Source organism: Epargyreus clarus, unplaced genomic scaffold (genome assembly GCF_041222505.1).
Source record: "Epargyreus clarus isolate Ecla_fem2 unplaced genomic scaffold, WU_Ecla_fem_2.2 ptg000006l, whole genome shotgun sequence".
NCBI classification, from domain to species: Eukaryota; Metazoa; Arthropoda; class Insecta; order Lepidoptera; family Hesperiidae; genus Epargyreus; species Epargyreus clarus.
The window spans coordinates 2,561,888-2,580,237 of NW_027332214.1; the positions used below are offsets into that span (position 1 = coordinate 2,561,888).

Below are 18,350 nucleotides of genomic sequence, written 5' to 3' on the forward strand. Positions count from 1 at the left end.
TTTAGGCTTCGAAGGAATATCTTCAAAAAATATTTTAATAATACATGAATAACCAGTTATCGATGGTAGGATAAGGTTGGGTGAAATAAATAATGGAATACAAGTAGCTCATTAGTATGTGGTTATTGTAACTTTAATGGCTAATAATATTTTGATCGTATTTATTGTATTCTATTTTATCTTTTCATTTCATTTTTAATCTATTTATACGGCTAGGACAAAAAAGACGCGTTCTACACTCATAGCTCCACACTAGGATTCCCTGTATGTGGATGACATAGACATACAGAAACATGCAGAACCAGAACAGATATCAAAATTCACCATTTGCATAAAAACGGAACCGTATTACTAAGCCCCCGCTGTCTGTTCGTCTGTCACATCCTACAGGGCTTGAAATTTCGTACCACGACCTCGTTAAAATAAGATTGTTTTTATAATATTACAATAAGCAGTTTTGTATTATGTTGGTCGAAATTATTCATTATTTGTTTTGCTATTTAACTTTTTAAACAAAATATGATAATTTTATTTGGTTTTATACAGTGGATAAGCCAAAAATGAATAAGGGTTTAATTTGTTCAAGTGCATATTACGGAACACAATCAAGACCGTGGTGCGTAAGAGATGACACTGTGTTGCGATGTTTCGTTTCCTCTTGGATAAGGAAGAGACGAATTACTCGTTCTTTTACATCACTCGGCAGGAATAAAACAAAACTGATTTAAGGAGGTCTTGGTACGAAAAAAAATGTAGATGCAATATTGAAATAAAACTTTCCGGAATTATGATGGTTTATTAAAGATGGTGGTAGGCCCCCTGGGCTCTATCTCTCAAACCGTAATAGATAGACACTTGGTTTTTTTACAGATGTTGAATTACTGTGGCCGCTATAACAAGAGATACTTAACATAAAATACCTTTAAAACAAACATAAACACACGTACAAATACAAAAACCCATTTCACTGTACAGGGATCGAACCCGAAACCCTCTGCGTTGCGGATCATAAAATCCACATACTACATCAATTACACGAGAAATACTAATAAACTTTCCTTGTTTCAGATGTCGCCGTCATTCGGATGACGTCATTAAAAAGGTTGGTGCAGTATTTTAAAGCCGCCCATAAAACGTACGATCGAAAATATTGCAACTTGCAATTTTACGTGCAGCAAATAAGCAAGCGAAGCTCGTAAAGTCGTGTTTTCAAGGGTTTTATTCCCGCAGTCATAAATTCCTGGTAGTTATTCGGTACAAGGATCGGTTGCTATAAAATCGCTGTCATAGAAACAACCACGGAATTAATGAACAGAATGAAGTGCCTTTACATCCGCGCCTAATGAAGATAGCCGATTTAAAGTGAAGCGACGTGGGGCGCGGTCGGGAGTTGGATGGGTGACCGGTAGTAGCTAAGCGTCCGTGCTTCGGAGGACTATATCAAGCGATTAATCTCAAATTAAGCTCACATCTAAAGAAGATATAAAAACTCAAGTTAGTTATTTGCGTGATTAATACTTAAACTCTATGCATTGTCTATGACTGCAACCCTCTTTATGCCCCACTGCGAGGGTAGATCTCTTCACAACTGAGCTATATTCTACTAAGATGATCCAATACGGATCTGAAGTGTCATTTATCGCCCGTCTATGGCCCGTTAGTAACAACCGCATTCTCTGTATCCCACATTATTAATAATTGATCTATCCAATGTTTTTTCTAGCAAATATCGATATTTGATAATTACTTTACACTAGAATAATAATCAATAATGTCAATTTTCGATCTTTTGTGGGCAAAATTAGAATATATTGAGAATAATACACGCGCATCGATATGCTATTGCGTGACAAGTAACGATCCCAAAATAAAAATTAAAAAGGTTAAAAGATTATCTTTATGGGTTCGTACACAAAACTGCGATGCGACGTCGCATCGCAAAAATCTGCGAGCTCCCTCGACGCATCGCAAGAACTTGCGAATTGATTCGCATCGCACAGTGGTTGTTGTTGTTGGTCACCCTGAGAGATGCTACGCCGCACGATATCGCATCGCAGCAATTCGCATCGCAATTTTCTGCGTTGCGAATTCGCATCGCGTCGCATCGCAGTTTTGTGTTCGAGCCCTATTATATAACAAAAACCAGTAAACAGTTTTAATTTTCGAAACAAAAGAAGGAAGCCTGCAATCTTGTGTATCGATATAACGTGAAAATGCGCCATTTTCATTGTCAAAGGCAGTTTATTTGGCGTTATTACAATCATTATTTCTCCTTTTACTTTTATCTACCTTATCCAGGGGCTGGTAACATGTGGCTCACGATAGTACTAATTCATTTTTAATATAAAATATGCGATTAAATATTGACATTGATTGTGTATTTGTACTACACAAATAATTATTACTCTTATTTCTAACTTATAACAGTAGTGTATAACTATATATGTATTATATATAAGACCTGCTGTTTTCTGGTTTGAAAGGTAAGGTAACGGAGGGAGCCATTCCAGCTCAGTACTCAGGGGAAGCGGCGCATCTGTCGACCTCGGGTAGGAATCTAATCTTATCTGGGGTTGAGAAGAGATGTGTAGGCGGCAGCACTCACTAACTGCAAACTTGTCTGCTACTCCCGTATTATATAAAAAACGATCCCGAAATCGATTCTGAAGCCTTTCGTTATTGAAGTTGTGAGAAAATAAGAAATCCATTATGACCTACTTTAGCGGTGGAGGAAAATATCAAGAGGAAACTTACATGCATGTGGATTCCTCATAACATTTTCAAAGCCAGGTAAAATATATTACCTTGGCTTGGTCAACTATAATATACCTTTGTGGTTCGACTCCGTCGGCACCACCACCACACCTATTTCTGCCCCTGAACAGCAGCGTTGAGCACTGGTGTGTTCTGTGTTGAAGGGTCTGGTAAGGGAGACATACTTTTCCGAGGCGTTCCAGCTTAGTCCTCAGGGGTAGCAGCGCATCTGTAGCTGACCTAGGGTAGGAATGTCTAATCCTATGTGGTGTTGTTTACAGATGTCCATGGGCAGCAGTAGTCACTTACCATCAGGTGGACTGCATGCTCGTCTGCTGATATATTATAAAGTAGTATGCAATTGGACCTGAGCATCGATAGAAAAAAGAAATATTTGTCTATTTGTAACCATGACAAAGTTGTTATTGTTTGCGGCCGCCGCCATAGGGCCTATACCTTGACATTCAAGTTCAAAATTTGTTCAGTAACAAATGAGCCAAAGGGATTTCGAGAGTCGATCGGTTGGGAGCCTTTGGTGACCTTGGGTCATATGTAGGTAATGAATGAAGTATTATTACATGGGAAGCAATCGTGACAGTGGCAGATGCTTAAATAAAAATGAAATAATTTTCTAAGCGCGAGTCGATCGCACACGGAGGGTGGCGCATTATCAAATTTTCGTTTGTTTTTTTTTATTTTTAGTATTTGTTGTTAAAGCGGCTACCATTAAACATATTCTATGAAAATTTCAAGTGTACATTACGGTTTCAGAGATGGAATCCTGTGACAGAGGGACGACGAAAATTCAGCGGAGGCTTAATAATAAGGTTCTGACTTTGCCCTTTGGGTACTAAACACGGTAAAAATAAAAAATACCCTAGAACAAAGTCTCAATATGAAAAAGTTAGTTTCAATAGAAAACCAATAGCAGGGACGTTAAAAAAGTGAAATTATTACCTTCTTCTCGTCGATAAAATAGTCATAGTACCTTATTACCACTTCAGTTTTTTAATGGTTTGAGCGATAACATTGATTGAGGGTTAGGTCTATAAGTAGAGGGTTAAAATACCCTCTCTTTCTTTATCAGACGGTTAATTATGGCTGAAGTCTTCGTGATGTGACCCACTTATAAATTCTATAATATAATTATTACCAAGAGCCTGTAGGCTACAGTGGCCGACACAATCCATCACCAATCCATCATGTCCATGAGCGGCAGTAGCCATTTACCATGAGGTGGACCGCATGCTCATCTGCTACTCCTATATAATAAAAAAAACCGCGACTACCTTATTTGAAACTAGAAATAAACCATGCGCTTAACTAATTACTTCTAAAACGTTATTGCAAAAACGTCCGCTATTTCACCCACATACACATATCCATTTTGAAATAATTATAACAAGAACTGAATCAAAGTTGCACTAAATTTCCCCGTACATTCCCCGCGTATTTCGGTAGCAAAGCGGAAATTGCGTGCCCGGGGCGCCGGCCATTATAACCTTTTATAGTAACTTTAAAAGCGCTCATTGGATATGAAAATTTCGTGATTTTCCCCTTTTTTGGTTAGATTTTTTTGTGCGTCGAAATTTTCGTGTCGTTAAAACGGTACGGATGAGGGATTAACGTGATCCGATTATAGTATACATATCGTTTTTAACACGCTTTTGTTAAAGATTTAATCTGAATAGTTTTCTGTTGTAGTGAAACAATGCAATTAGTTTTATATCACAGATAGTTATGACAGTAATAAATGTATATTTTTATTTTTATTTATTTAACGTATATAAGAATTTTGAGTGTGATATACTATGAAGCCTTTAAAATATAGTACAATTTCAACAAAATTTGTTGTAAAAACCGGGAATTTCGCTTTGTATTCTACACGAAATGCTTAATTAAATCCCCGAAACTAATACACGTCCTCAGAAAGTCAGTTTTTGTTTACAAAACCTGACGACATGCGAGATTAACGCATAAATCATCACAAATTACAAACTAGCGTTCGGAATACAAATCCGTAACCAATAAATTCAACCTCGGGTTGTCAACGCAAATCTTTTTCTCCGAACCTCAGACCAAAAAAGAAGATAGCGAGACATTGCATTGAGACAAGTTGTGTGATTTTTTTGTTGGGATTAAATACCATGTTAGATTTTGTGGATTGGAACAAACTTTTTCGTGATAGTTGCACGACTTGGTGAAATATTATGGCGTTTAAATGTCGCATACAAGGGTTTATATTTTCCTGCTTCACACACAATACAATCGGAATTATTTTAAAGAATAAATTATTTTTGTTTATCTTAATCATACATTCAATTTTTTTATGCGAAAATAATTCGTATATAATACGCAAAAGTATGATATAATATCCTTTAATGTTTTGTATCATGTGTCTATTTAAATATTAACGGTCAGTCAGACACTATACAAATGTTTGCTGCAATATTTGGTTTGAGAAACAAAGTTTTCTTATTTCAGTTTGTGCACCAAATTGCAGTGCATTTATCATTCAGAAATATTATGCTGCTATGTATTTCCTTTATTATTTTGGTCATTAGTTTAGCCTATTTTATTCTTTATTTCGAAACTAATTCAAAAGTGTACTTATTAGCTACCAATCAGACCTGATTGTACAGATGCTTGCTTAAAATTTGACCGAAAGCCTAATCTGTTATCTTTTTAGTTAGAGCACCAAATTCAAAGGTACGTTTATTAGCTGCCAGACAGACATATACAAATTTATTCTTCAACCCATTGTTCGAGAGTCTATCTTTTTGGTCTGATGAAATTCAAAAGTGCGTTTATTAGCTGCCAGGCAGACATGTGTACAGATGTTCTGCGTTCACTTGACGGATGGGTCAGGCGAGGTCGTCCGCCATCTTGCGCTCGCCAATCGGTGCGTCCCGGGGTGCCTGTCAACGAAACGGAACAATTACCGGGATCGTGACTCCGATGGTTAAAAAGATGGTAATTAGAGACGCGTTGTCTTAACAGATTTGGGGGATGAGATTTTTTATGTTTTCTTAGAACACAGAGTTAGAAGTAGTAACGTAATTTCTAGACATATTTTTTGTATAATATTCATTATTTCTTTACTCAACATGAACTTCACTCTAAATTTCATCTAAAGCGATTTAGTACTATCGATGTAAAGCTTGTTTGTATTAATTATCAAATTATCAGATATTTCAATGGTTTACAAGCATCGTGAATATGCAGCCAAGTATCTACACTAATATTGTAAAGAGGAAAACTTGGTTTGTTTGTTTGGTTGTAATGAATAGGCTCAAAAACTACTGGACCGATTTTAAAAATTCTTTCATCATTCGAAAGCTACATTATCTACGAGTAACATAGGCTATATTTTATATGAAATATATTTGACAAATAGATTTTGAGGCGGTACAAAGTTTGCCGGGTCAGCTAGTATCGAATATAATGTTTATTTTGAAAGAAAAAAATTAAAATTAAAATAAAAAAATATATATATTCTTTCCTATCATTGGCTCCACCCATTTCAATGATAAACATGAAAAATCCTTAATTCCATAAAATCTATATGATCTATATCATAAACAAAGCATATAACATCTAATGTCAATTCTGAATATCCTTGTACTTAAATAATTATCAAAATTATGTCTGACATAAAGAAACGTTTTACCTCTTTATAATATTAGTACCTATGACATAATCATGTAATGGCCAATCGCGTAATAGCCTGGGTCGGAGGTCAGCAATTAATCTACAGACGATTAATGTTTCAATCGAGAGTTCACAAAAAATTAAAAGCTTTGTGCAAAAATAGGAACTTAGTCAACAAAAACTAATTACCTATATAACGGTCATAGAACTTTGACTTTTAAGGAAAACAGCTTAATGGTTATAACTATTTCTGATTCATATCAGTGCAGTGCTGTTTCGTTCATAAGGTATGAGAATCTAATTTTTTTCAAGGCGTTACACCAGCCCTCCGTTTTTAGTAGCAATGCAAGTGCAAGCGAGTGAGTACTGTTACGTATAGCCCTTAATCAATTCCAAATAGGATCGAAATCCTAAGATATAAATAATGTTGCCTCCGAAGTCAGATCACGAAAAATAATACCATTATATTTTTAAAGGTCAATACAGTTCATAAAGTCAGTCGTACAATTAAATTGTTAGCATTATCCTTACCGAGAAAGGTCGCTATAAATTAATAAAGTCATTATCCATCTCAACATTATTGCAGTGTACGTTTAACTAGCGGTTTATTGACTCGCCAACCAATAATCTTAAACCACCTGTTCTTTAATGAAGATATTTCGTTTCCTCCGCAGGTGTCTGTGATCCCGAGCCCAAATCGACGGTTCATTATGTTGTTCAATTCATTATGCCCTTTGTTTTCTTCGACCGTTTTTTATCCTGCGAACTTTAGTGTCTCTAATACAATTTATTGTGAAGCTTCATTATTAATAGCGTCTGCTTTAACATATGTATGTGATTAAGTTGTAAAACGTTTTATGTTGATCGAAATGCCTTGTTCGGACAGGAGTTTTAATTTGCTCTAAACAATAGAGGTAGATGAGCTAGCGACCGCCAGTTTTATTTTGTTCACGTTAAAAAAGCAATGTACCGCCGAGCACGTAACAGTCGCAACGCATCCTGCTTTTTTATGTGCAACATCGCCAGTATCGAAGTCTCGGGCAACATCGCCCTGCGTCGAATGGCTTCGAATTTCAATTACGTGTACTCATTGACATCCAACATTTTGTTTTTAAACGTCAATGTCATTCAAATCTGCTACATCATCTAGAAAGCGACTCCATTTAAAGGAATTTAAGCGTCAAATTCATTTGTTCGGTACACGATACAAATAGTTGTAGTTCCCTGAGATAATTCGTAAGATTTCGTTTGAAGTGTGTAATTCGTACACGGCACTGTAGGCTTTATTCATGACTCATTTGAGCCCATATCGCTTGGTTGTTCCATGGCTCGAGGATTGGAATAAAAGTTATTGAATGATATCCGATTAGATGATCATCGGAGCGAAGTTGCTCGGTCGTGGCTCTACGTTTTATATGGTAATTGAAATGTAATATAAGCATTCGCTTTCGAGACGTTCATTATCAGTGGTTTACGATGATCGGTATCGGTAACACGGGTATGTGGGTACGTATCACGGAATTAGGTATTCGGATAATTATCGATAAACATGGTATCGATTACTTGAATTTTAATGAGCGAATCTGATACGTAAGGTAACATTAATTCGAACGTCTATACACGAATATTTGAAAGCGATGAAAAAAGATGACAATGGAAGCGGCAGATGCGGACTGCACAATTAATTCTATAGTTGTATAAAATAACGTCTCTATCTCAGGAAACCATTTCTCCGAAGATTTGACGTGTTATAAATTTCTGTGTGAATGTATTTTTTTCGTTGGGACCCTTTTCGGATACCATATGCTGGGTATGTTTTATTCAGGATTCGGTCAGGTTTGTTGGCTAGTTTTTGTATATTCGGGTTTGTGGCATGTTATTAATCTCTCTCGGCGCTTGTGCCCGTATTTTTTTTAATTACAAAATAACAGGTTATTACGTTTGTGGTGGAGTGCAGACTCCGTGGCACGTGGTATTAATAGAAATAAGGTTATTTAAAAGTGAAGAGTAAATAAATGTTCTAGGTCGTAATGTTCTTGTGTCCATTTTTTTTATCCTTTTCATGAATCGTAATTATCAAATATTTCTATATTAATTTATTTGGATGTGGGACTACTTATACTATAGTTTTTAGAAATTTGGTATGTTAGTTTTACTAGTTTAGGTTTACTTTATTCATGCACTTTATATAATTACTTAAACTTACGTCCAAACTACTTATATAGTAGATACTTACCAAACTAGGTTTAATTTGTACAATAATAACTTGAAAAAGTAGAAATGTGTAAACAAAGAGCGAGTTACGAAAATCTTTTCAATAACATAATGGATCTTAAATATCATCAATTATTCACAACTGCTAACAGACAAAATAATGTGTTCGCGAAAACATAATTCTAATAAATGGGAAATTTGATCTTTTTGTTTACTCCAAATGTAATTCGTATTAAATAGGGTCTTGAGGTTTCAGTAGTAACTTTGGAGCCCATATATTACATACAGTAAACTGACTGTAAATTATCTGCCAACTACCTCTTAATCTTGTCAGACTAATCCTATCTGTTTCCGTTGTTACACGATATGTTGTAAATAAACAGATGATGGAAGTTAATCTTGAAGATATACAACTTGATATTCACTGTAGGATCTCTATAAATTGAATGTTTAATTGCTGGTCACAATGAAATTATAAATGTAAGTAAGATTTATGTAAAAACTAGCTGACCCGGCAAAGGTTGTGTTGTCATGTAAATAAAAAAATGTTAAGGGTGAACAACCATTATCACTCAGGGGTATGAAAAATAGATAGTAGCCGATTCTCAGACCTACTGAATATGCATATAAAATTTGGTGAAATCAAAATCAAATCAAAAAATCAAAAATCGGTAATGCCGTTTCGGAGGAGTACGGTAACTAACATTGTGACACAAGAATTTCATATATAAGAAGAGATCCCCACAGTAAGCTTCATAATAATTGCTCTTTTTGAGAAAGTTGAACCTAGCTGAACAGTCTACATCAGTCAAGACTTATTAACTACACTTAGCTCTTGTTAAAAGTGGCTACTGCCGCCCATGGACATCTGTAATCAAGATAGATAAGATAAGATTAAAGTCCTACCTGAGGTCGGTCACAGATGCATTACAACTCCTGAAGACTAAGTTTGAACGTCTCGGGTTAGTATGACTCCCTTACACCCACACCCTTTATACCAGAACACAGCAGAGCTTAATACTGCTGTAAGGCAAAAATAGTTGTGACGGTGGTACCACCATAGAAGATTCTACCACATATAACAACTTACCTAATCTTTTCTACAATTACCTTTGATATTATATTATTATTAAAGAATGATATCAAAATACTCCGTAGCCACTTAGCATCATAAAATCAGCTCGGATAAATAGGGCACCCTTGGGGCCTGTATTCCCTCTAGGAAGCCGTAGGAAGTCCCTACGTTCATGCAAATTTATTCAAAATGCTGTGCGGACAGATTAAATAACACCTTGTTCTTGGTGTCCGATATGTTTTAGTACAAGTTCCGACTGAATAATGTGTGTTGCGTGTATCTGTTTTTAATAATACATATAACAAATTTGATAGATTGTTAACTAAGGATTATGGTAGGTTGCTTATCAAGTACACGATCTTCAGTATTTTCGAAAACTTTTTTATAATAAAATATCTAGGGGAAAATTGATAGGCAAATTAGTAAAACTGTTTATCCTTAAAAAGTTTTAATTTAAAAATCTGATGTACCTAAAAACCAGACAGTTGGAGGTTAAACTGCTTGTATTTTGTTTTATAAAGTATAGTATATTTGAAGGTGGTAGAACCCTTTGTGGTTCGACTCCGACGGCACCACCGCCACACCTATTTCTACCTAACAATAGCAGTATTAGGCGCTGTTGTGTTCCGGTTTGAAGGGTGTGGTAAGGGAGACAGACTTTTCCGAGGCGTTCCAGCTTAGTCCTCAGGGGTAGCGGCGCATCTGTGGCCGACCTCAGGAAGGAATATCTAATCCTACCTGGGCTTGATTACAGATGATTGATTACAGCCACTTACTAACCATCAGGTGGACTGCATGCTCGTCTGCTACTCCTATATTATAAAAAAAAACATTTTTGTTCAATCATACTTTAAATATGATAACAACACATTAATACAATTTCGAAAACAAAACACGAGCGCAAATTTGCAAAATGTAATCGATAAAACTTATATTGCCAATCAAAAGCCGGTAATATTGCTTTTGTATGCAAAAATTATTAAACCGTAACATGGAAACGTCATTAATATACAAATGGATTCAACCCACCCCACGGCGACAGATGTTGAACCCCGCTCTCATATTTATGTTATTTCAAAAGATTTTTTCAACAACAACTATTCAAAACATTAAATCAACAAATAGAATCGAAAACCGGTGGCGATTTCGCCGCAACATGATCTTTTGTTCCACAAAATCAAAATTCTCGATTTGACCTGCATGGACAAATCGTTGATGCTATAGATTTCTATAATGTAATTGTATGAAAGAAATTGAATTATACCATTATTAATAATAGAATACACGTAATAACTCCCCTCGTTTAAAGGTGGACTGTAACGAATGTTATATTTATTTACGGACAAAAATAATGGGGAGGAATTTATTTTAGAATAATGAAGTTTAAATTAACATAATAATATAGTATTCACGATTACTTTCAGTAACAATGAAAATAGTTATAATAGAATAATATAAGTACCATTTTATATACGTTATAATACTTTAGACGAAATAACCGAGAAAGAAGAAATAATAAAATGAGAGACAACAGATAAACTCTTAGTTAGAGTTAAATGTTTACATCGTTTCCATTATAACCATTCGCCAAGCATTTAAAAAGTAAGATTAACTTGTATCTGCTCTTCAAAGAAAAAAGTCGTTACCAATATTTCGCACAAGCTCTCCAAACCCATATGGCTTTATTAGATCATATGGCGTTTAATTTCGGCCGTTCAGATCCCATGGCGCCAAACACATGGTGTTAAATGCCGTGGTACTAAAACATTTCAATAAACACGTTTACGATTGTTAAAAAATGAATAGTCAAACTTTTTCCCCTTCGCATCGTAAACTTTGTTTACCCCCACTTGTCAGGATGACTTTAAGAAAACAGTTTTGCTACCGACCCGTGCTTTATCGTTTTTTCGGTTCCATCCCTTCATTTGAGGGTCCGTGATTATCGACATATGTTCTTCTGTCGGTGCTTTGTGTACAGTTTTAAAGGTTCCCATATATTTCTTAATTTGGTAGCCATGTTTTATGACATACTTTAGAATTATCTTTACAAAATTCAGGAAAAACTTAAACCGTTCCTTCTCAGTTTTTAGGGGCAGCAATTAGGAGTACTTAGCAATAGTAATATTCTTTATTATTTCTTGAATTTTCAGTTTTAAATCCACCAATATTCAAGTCATTTCACGTTCCTGTTATATAAAATTAGGATTCGTATCTTAATTAAATAAAAATTCTAGTACAACCGTATGAAACACTTAGGCAAAGTCGGAGATATTATAAGTTACGTTGCATAATTCGAATATAGAATAAGAAATAGGTGTTTTATATTTTGGCCAAAGAATTAAAATGGCCGAAATATAAAAGACCTATTTATCTAGAAACAACTTTTTGATCAAATGATCTACATGACTGATAAATGATAATAATTAACATGGATCCAATGTAATCCATTTAACTTCTTGTAAAACAACACCTATTGACAGAGTTCCGCAAATAGATAGGAACGGGCCACGAAAGATATAAAACGACCACAATGAACGAGATACATACAAAACATTGCTTCGAGCACACCAGTACTTATTTTTTATAATTCAATCTCGTCTTTATTAACTTTTGTCATGTTTAAGTAAAATGGAAAATATGAAATCTTAATACTTTCCATGAAATTTTGAAGGTAGTAGAATTCTTCTTCAGTAGTACATCTACAATGAGCTAAGATACATGTGTTCTGATTTTTAGGGTCTACTGAAGAAACATACCAATATATTCATACTACCTTACCCCAGAGCACCAAACGCATGGACGATTAACCTCAATTAGGACTTCTGTCCTATTAAGAGTTGGTTGCAACACACTAAATTATTTATAAATAAAAAGACACAATCTTCATTAAATACATCTTAAAATAGGATTGGTTTTAATTTGGCTACAAATATTATATTCGTAAAATTCCCCTGTGGGAAATTATTTTGTTACTCCGACTTCGCTATTTGGTCGGCAACATTAATTGGTACTTGCATCTGTTCATGAGTGGCATTAAAGCCCTCGGACACGACGATAGCGGAGATATAAGAGGCCGGTTCTGGTCAGTCAGTATCGTAAAAGTTAACAATAGCAATAAAAACGCTAAAGTTATACCCGACATGGCTCAGCTCAGTTACAACAATTTCGTCCTTAACTATTGATTTTCTATTGTCTCTTGTTTTATGAGAAATATATTCTGAATGCTAAGTTTGCTTGAGTGGAGGTAAATATTTTATGAACCATAAATCTAAAGTAAAGTATGAGTGTAATTTCAAAATTTAAAATAATTATACGTTTAGAAATAAAATTATTACTGGCTTGAGTTTAAAAATAATTGAAATAAGACTGATCCATTCATTTTAAAGAAAAAAATACTAATCTCATTTATAATATGTTTCAATATAGATAATATATCCACCGAGAAATATAAAGTATTTATTTATTTTACCAAGTGATAAAATATATTAACTTTCTTATGTTTCTATACAATATTATTTTTTGCGATTAGTGTAAGGCAACACTAATTTAAAGGGCCATTAATCATTTTTCAAAGCAACCCGGTACATTAAACCATATGCCGAGTCCGATGAAATGTTTACCTGAGGCTCAAAACCAAGCAAAAAAACTTGACAATAAACACTGACGTCGCTATAAACTCGTGAGATGTTTCAATTTATAGACTCGCCGTAACTTTACAATCGATCGCCATCGTCGAGGGTCGTAGAATCAATTTGTTCTTCGAAATCCTTACAATTATTCCTGTGGCAAAAGTTTCCAACTCAATTATCTACAAACTGGCCTATTAACGTCTTTATCAAAGGCCTTTGATAGAACGTCACAGATCGTGGAGTTCATAAGCGATTTACGACAAAAGAATTTCTAATAATATATTCTCGGTTTATTTTGTCGATCCCGTCTGAGTCTCTGAGCACGGCTCATTGGCAACCAATCCCCCGTGTCTCCAACATTCCTGCATACAGAATAAGTTATAACTCACCATCTGACGTTATCTGATAAACCGTCCATAAGACATTCGGAGGTGAACTTGACAATTCATTCCCAAACTTCCAAGTTCACGAAGTGTGAACAGTTTAAAGATATTATATTTGTGGAAGACAAAAATTTTATTTTCATCGGTTCAAGACCCTTAAGGATTGTGACTTCTTAGAAATTATAGATGCTTATCGAGTTTTCGCTTTGAGTCCGACACCGCTAACGAACTTCACTTTGGTACCTGTTTTTTTCGTCTACCGTATCGTCTACGTCAGTGGGCATCGGTTGTCACGATGTGAGAGGGAGATAGCGGGTAATAGATGGCTACCGATGACTGTCAGCTAAGGTTTCGGTGTCACAAAGGTTCGATTTACGATCCAATGTCAGTGAGATATCCTTGCAACAAGTTTCTTAGGTGACGTACATTGATACATCGTTAGTGCTTGTCACAGCGATGACAGTTGGGAGATTAATCCTTTTCGAATTAGTTATTTGGTAGGAGTTGATAAAGACAAATTATCTCTATGCGTATTATCAATATTATTATCAGTTACGAAGCCTACAAAAGGTTAGGCCAACTACACACTTTGGTCACACTATATGATAAATGTTATCTCCATAATCCCTCGGATCCGTTGTAAACCATTTCCCCAACACATATGTCGCACGAGTTAACGCTCTTTTGTAACCGTATCAAAATTAAGATAATGGATAATGTCCGTCCAAATTTCTACTTTATTATTAGCCTCGTTCTACACAGCTGTTGTTATTTTTTTGTCGAGTGGGCAGTGACCGGCCGTTATAGATTGGTGCGGTCCCATAAAAGTGAACAGGTAATGAGCTTCGAAATTGGTAATGACTATATAAATTTGATAGGCAACGTACGTTTGATCCCTCAATTTGAAATTATTTCATATCCTGAGAGCTTGGTTTGGGTATTTTGTATTTCTGTTACCTAGATGGATTAATAAATAAAATTTTAACTTAAAATTCGTCCTCATAATGCAAGGGGCATACTTTAATTTTTTAAAACAAAATCGTTGTATTTATTTTTTCAGCGAGGCACATGCAACTTATTTACGCAGCCATTTTTCGTTTTCGGAAACATGTTTGTTTGTTGTAAAATTACCAGAATTCCAATATTTTAAGCTGCATCGTGTTCCCAGTCAGCTCAATCCGAGACATGGAAAAATAAGCTTTTTCCCAATATCCACATATTGTTAATATTGCGCATTGTCAAAATGTTCGCAGCGTCGACAGATGTCATAACATCGTTGTTACGATGCTTGTTTGTTTTCTTTCCATACAAATTCCCGTAATGTCCCACGGATGGCTAAACGTGAACGATTTCGTTTGCTGAAATAAACAAGTGTTCTGCTGATTCGTTTTAAATTTTGAGTAATTTTGCGATGCAGCTATCGATTTACTGTCACTGCCCTTTTTATGGTCCCACTTATTTCAAACAATTTAACATTGTTTCTTTATACATGATCTATTTTTCATTATTATCAAAAATTAAGGTAAATCCTTTTTACCTTCTTTAGAATATGTTTAATATGCTTGAGATCCAAGGAATTACCTCACCTATCTTTCATAGTTACATGCTGACAATGTTCGTAAATATAAAATGGTGTAAAGGTAAAAACTCTACTTATCACATTGTACCTCCAGCACGTATACTTTCAGGTACAAGCAATCCTCATAAGTTCTCACGTAAAACGGTCGTTATATGTCAACTGGAAACAATGTGTGCCAATCGCCCATTTTCCCCAAATTTGCTCGCAAGTGTTGTACCACATGAAATTCCATTTGTTTAATTGGGGAGCCAAATATTTGTCCCGATTCTGTCGATGTCGTTAGTTCTGTTCTCATTCTGTCAATACGCGTCCACTAATAAAGGACAACTGGGCAGCGGACGTACAATACTGAACCGTACGCCTCGTCAATAAACCTCAATTTCGATTCTACCTACAATATACCCAAATTCGTTAGTATTTCGACTGCAATTGGCAGGTTCTAATCAATTGAATGTGAGCTTCATAATGCTGTCTAATTGCTGCAACACCACAATGTAATTATGTTTAAAACTGACGCCTTTGAGTTCAAAGCGAATTGTTCTATCTGTATCATTTCAATATCAATCGTACCGACTTTGGGTATGAAGTTACTGACGGCTTTGTGAGTCTCAGATTAATGGAAGTTGGTTTACGTGAACTATATTAGACGTGAGAATAATATCCGGTTTATTATAAACCAATATTAATTAGCAACGTTTTGATTAGGAAATCGAGGGTTAGAGTACTAATTACTAAATACTCTTGTACTCGTATCTTTCTCTATGACATCGTAATAGTAAATTGGCATGCAATTCATCTGATAGTAAGTGTAGTTGCTTCTCATGGAATCCGTAATTAGTCTCAAGCAGAATTGAAGTCGTACTTAAGTTCAGTTAAAAAACCGTTCTTGCATCTGAATTAAAGATTCGAGTAAGCATATCGCACCTTTACGAATACTTCAAACCAAATCACGACCGCGCGCTACAAAACATACAGGATACCCTTGCAAATTTGCTTTGTGCATTTTTTCAAATTTTGTTGTATATTTTTTGGGATACAGATTAGATAATAACCATGTATTTTTATGTTAAAGTCCCATCAAAATCTGTTAAGCCATTTTCAGAACCAATAAAATATCTGTCACGCGAAAGAAATTAAAAGTTATGAAGTTACGAAAGACTTTAATATATCAATGTTTATTTTATGAAAGACATTAAGATGACGGGTACCTTAACATATGTATAGAATGAAAACAAACAAGTGTATAGAAATAAAAACAAAAATCAAATCAACAACTAGGTCATAGATACATTCAAGCAAATAACACCGTACATAAGCCGCTATATCTGATACACGGTCAAGCACTTGCTGAATCAACACGATCGAGTGAAGCGATCTGTCCGAACGCCACTTCAGCCGGAGCATCTTGACCCCTTTAAGTCATTATAAGCATCATAAGGGATATTTTCGTGGGATTTTCGATATGACAGCGAAAATGTAAATATATTAAATATTTGGTAGTTTAGTGTACAAATAGAGGGAGAATATGCAATGAGATTGAGATATTAAATTTGTATAATAGTAATAACAATACACTTTCTACCTTCCTTTACAAAATGTATTGCATGCAATTTAATATGAAGAGATATTTTTGACAATTAAATAATAATTTTATAAAAAGGAAACCAAGAAATTATACGCGCTGACAATTTAAATTTTAATTTACTTTAAAATCTGATTATAATTTAATTTCTCCTCGAATATTTATGCAGATCCTCAATTGTTCTCGTTTCATTAAAATGGTCTAATTGAACTCACTCGACGGCTAAATTAAATTGCAAAAACCTACACTCGAATTCGCAAAACAAATCTTCAAACTAACACAAATGTGCAGTCCGTTTCAAAACGGGACATTATACAAGAAATTTCACCAGTCAAAACAATTATCCAGCTCATCATTCAACCCGCTGTTTCCACAAACTTGTGGCCCAACGTTGTACCAACAATAAATTATTTGTAAATAGACGAGCAGTTTCACAATAAATATCTGATCTAACACCGTCTTCCTGCCCACGCCCATAATTCAGGGAGAGTTATTGGTATAAATTAAATAAACATTTCAAGTGGGACATTTACAACGAATGTCGGAGTCACCGCGAAATTATTTATAGAAATCGTCATACTCTAGGGCTGAAGTTAATTGGGTGCAAAAGACACTGATCGTAAAACGACATCGTGTTACGTTTTTACGGAAACAAAAAAAAACAAAAATATCAAACGATTCACACCTGATCGTAATAGTAACTGATAGATATTTTAGATTAGGGAGTGAATTAATATTCCTGACCAAGATATTGACACACGTCTAGTTCTGAGCACTTTAGAACATCTGTTTACAGCGATATAACCGTAAAGAACGGATGTCATCTTCTAGGTGATACGTATGGATTCCTACCTAAAACTTATCACATACAGCAACGCTAAATTAATACTACAAAATAAATATAATGTAACTGTAATTTGTACAGCGGTGATGATAATGATATGCTTCAAACTGAAAACAGCAAAATAAGACCTCGTCCACAAAGTGGTCATTCACATTGATCTTACACACGCACAATTAAAGCCTGCACAGCACAGTTAAGGACTGTTTATAACCAGAAAACATTGATTTATCATCAAATGATTCGCAACAAAACCACTCATAAACCACAATATAAAGGAAGTAAGGTGGTAGAACCCTTTGTGGTTCGACTCCGGCGGCACCACCGCCACACCTATTTCTACCTAATAACAGCAGTGTTAAGCGCTGCTGTGTTCCGGGTTGAAGGGTGTGGTAAGGGAGACAGACTTTTCCGAGGCGTTCCAGCTTAGTCCTCAGGGGTAGCGGCGCATCTGTGGCCGACCTCAGGTAGGAATATCTAATCCTATCTGGGGTTGATCACAGATGTCCATGGGCGGCAGTAGCCACTTACCATCAGGTGGACTGCATGCTCGTCTGCTACTCTTATATTATAAAAAAAAAAAAAAAAAAGTATTAAAAATAACCACAATTTCCGAACTAATAAATAATTATTATTTGATTA

General features: G+C 35.2%; 1 protein-coding gene across 2 annotated transcripts in view; it reads left to right on the forward strand.

The window, feature by feature from the left end:
* Positions 1–18,350, forward strand: part of pxb (putative Hedgehog signaling attenuator pxb) — a 187,768-nt gene that overhangs the window by 90,854 nt on the left and 78,564 nt on the right. The window contains exon 2 of one of the 2 annotated variants that reach the window (XM_073073604.1): positions 1,069–1,102. The exons of the other annotated variant lie outside the window; for it this stretch is intronic. The gene's annotated coding sequence lies outside the window, so the exon portion shown is untranslated. The remainder of the gene's footprint in view (positions 1–1,068; positions 1,103–18,350) is intronic. 2 annotated transcript variants of the gene reach the window in all.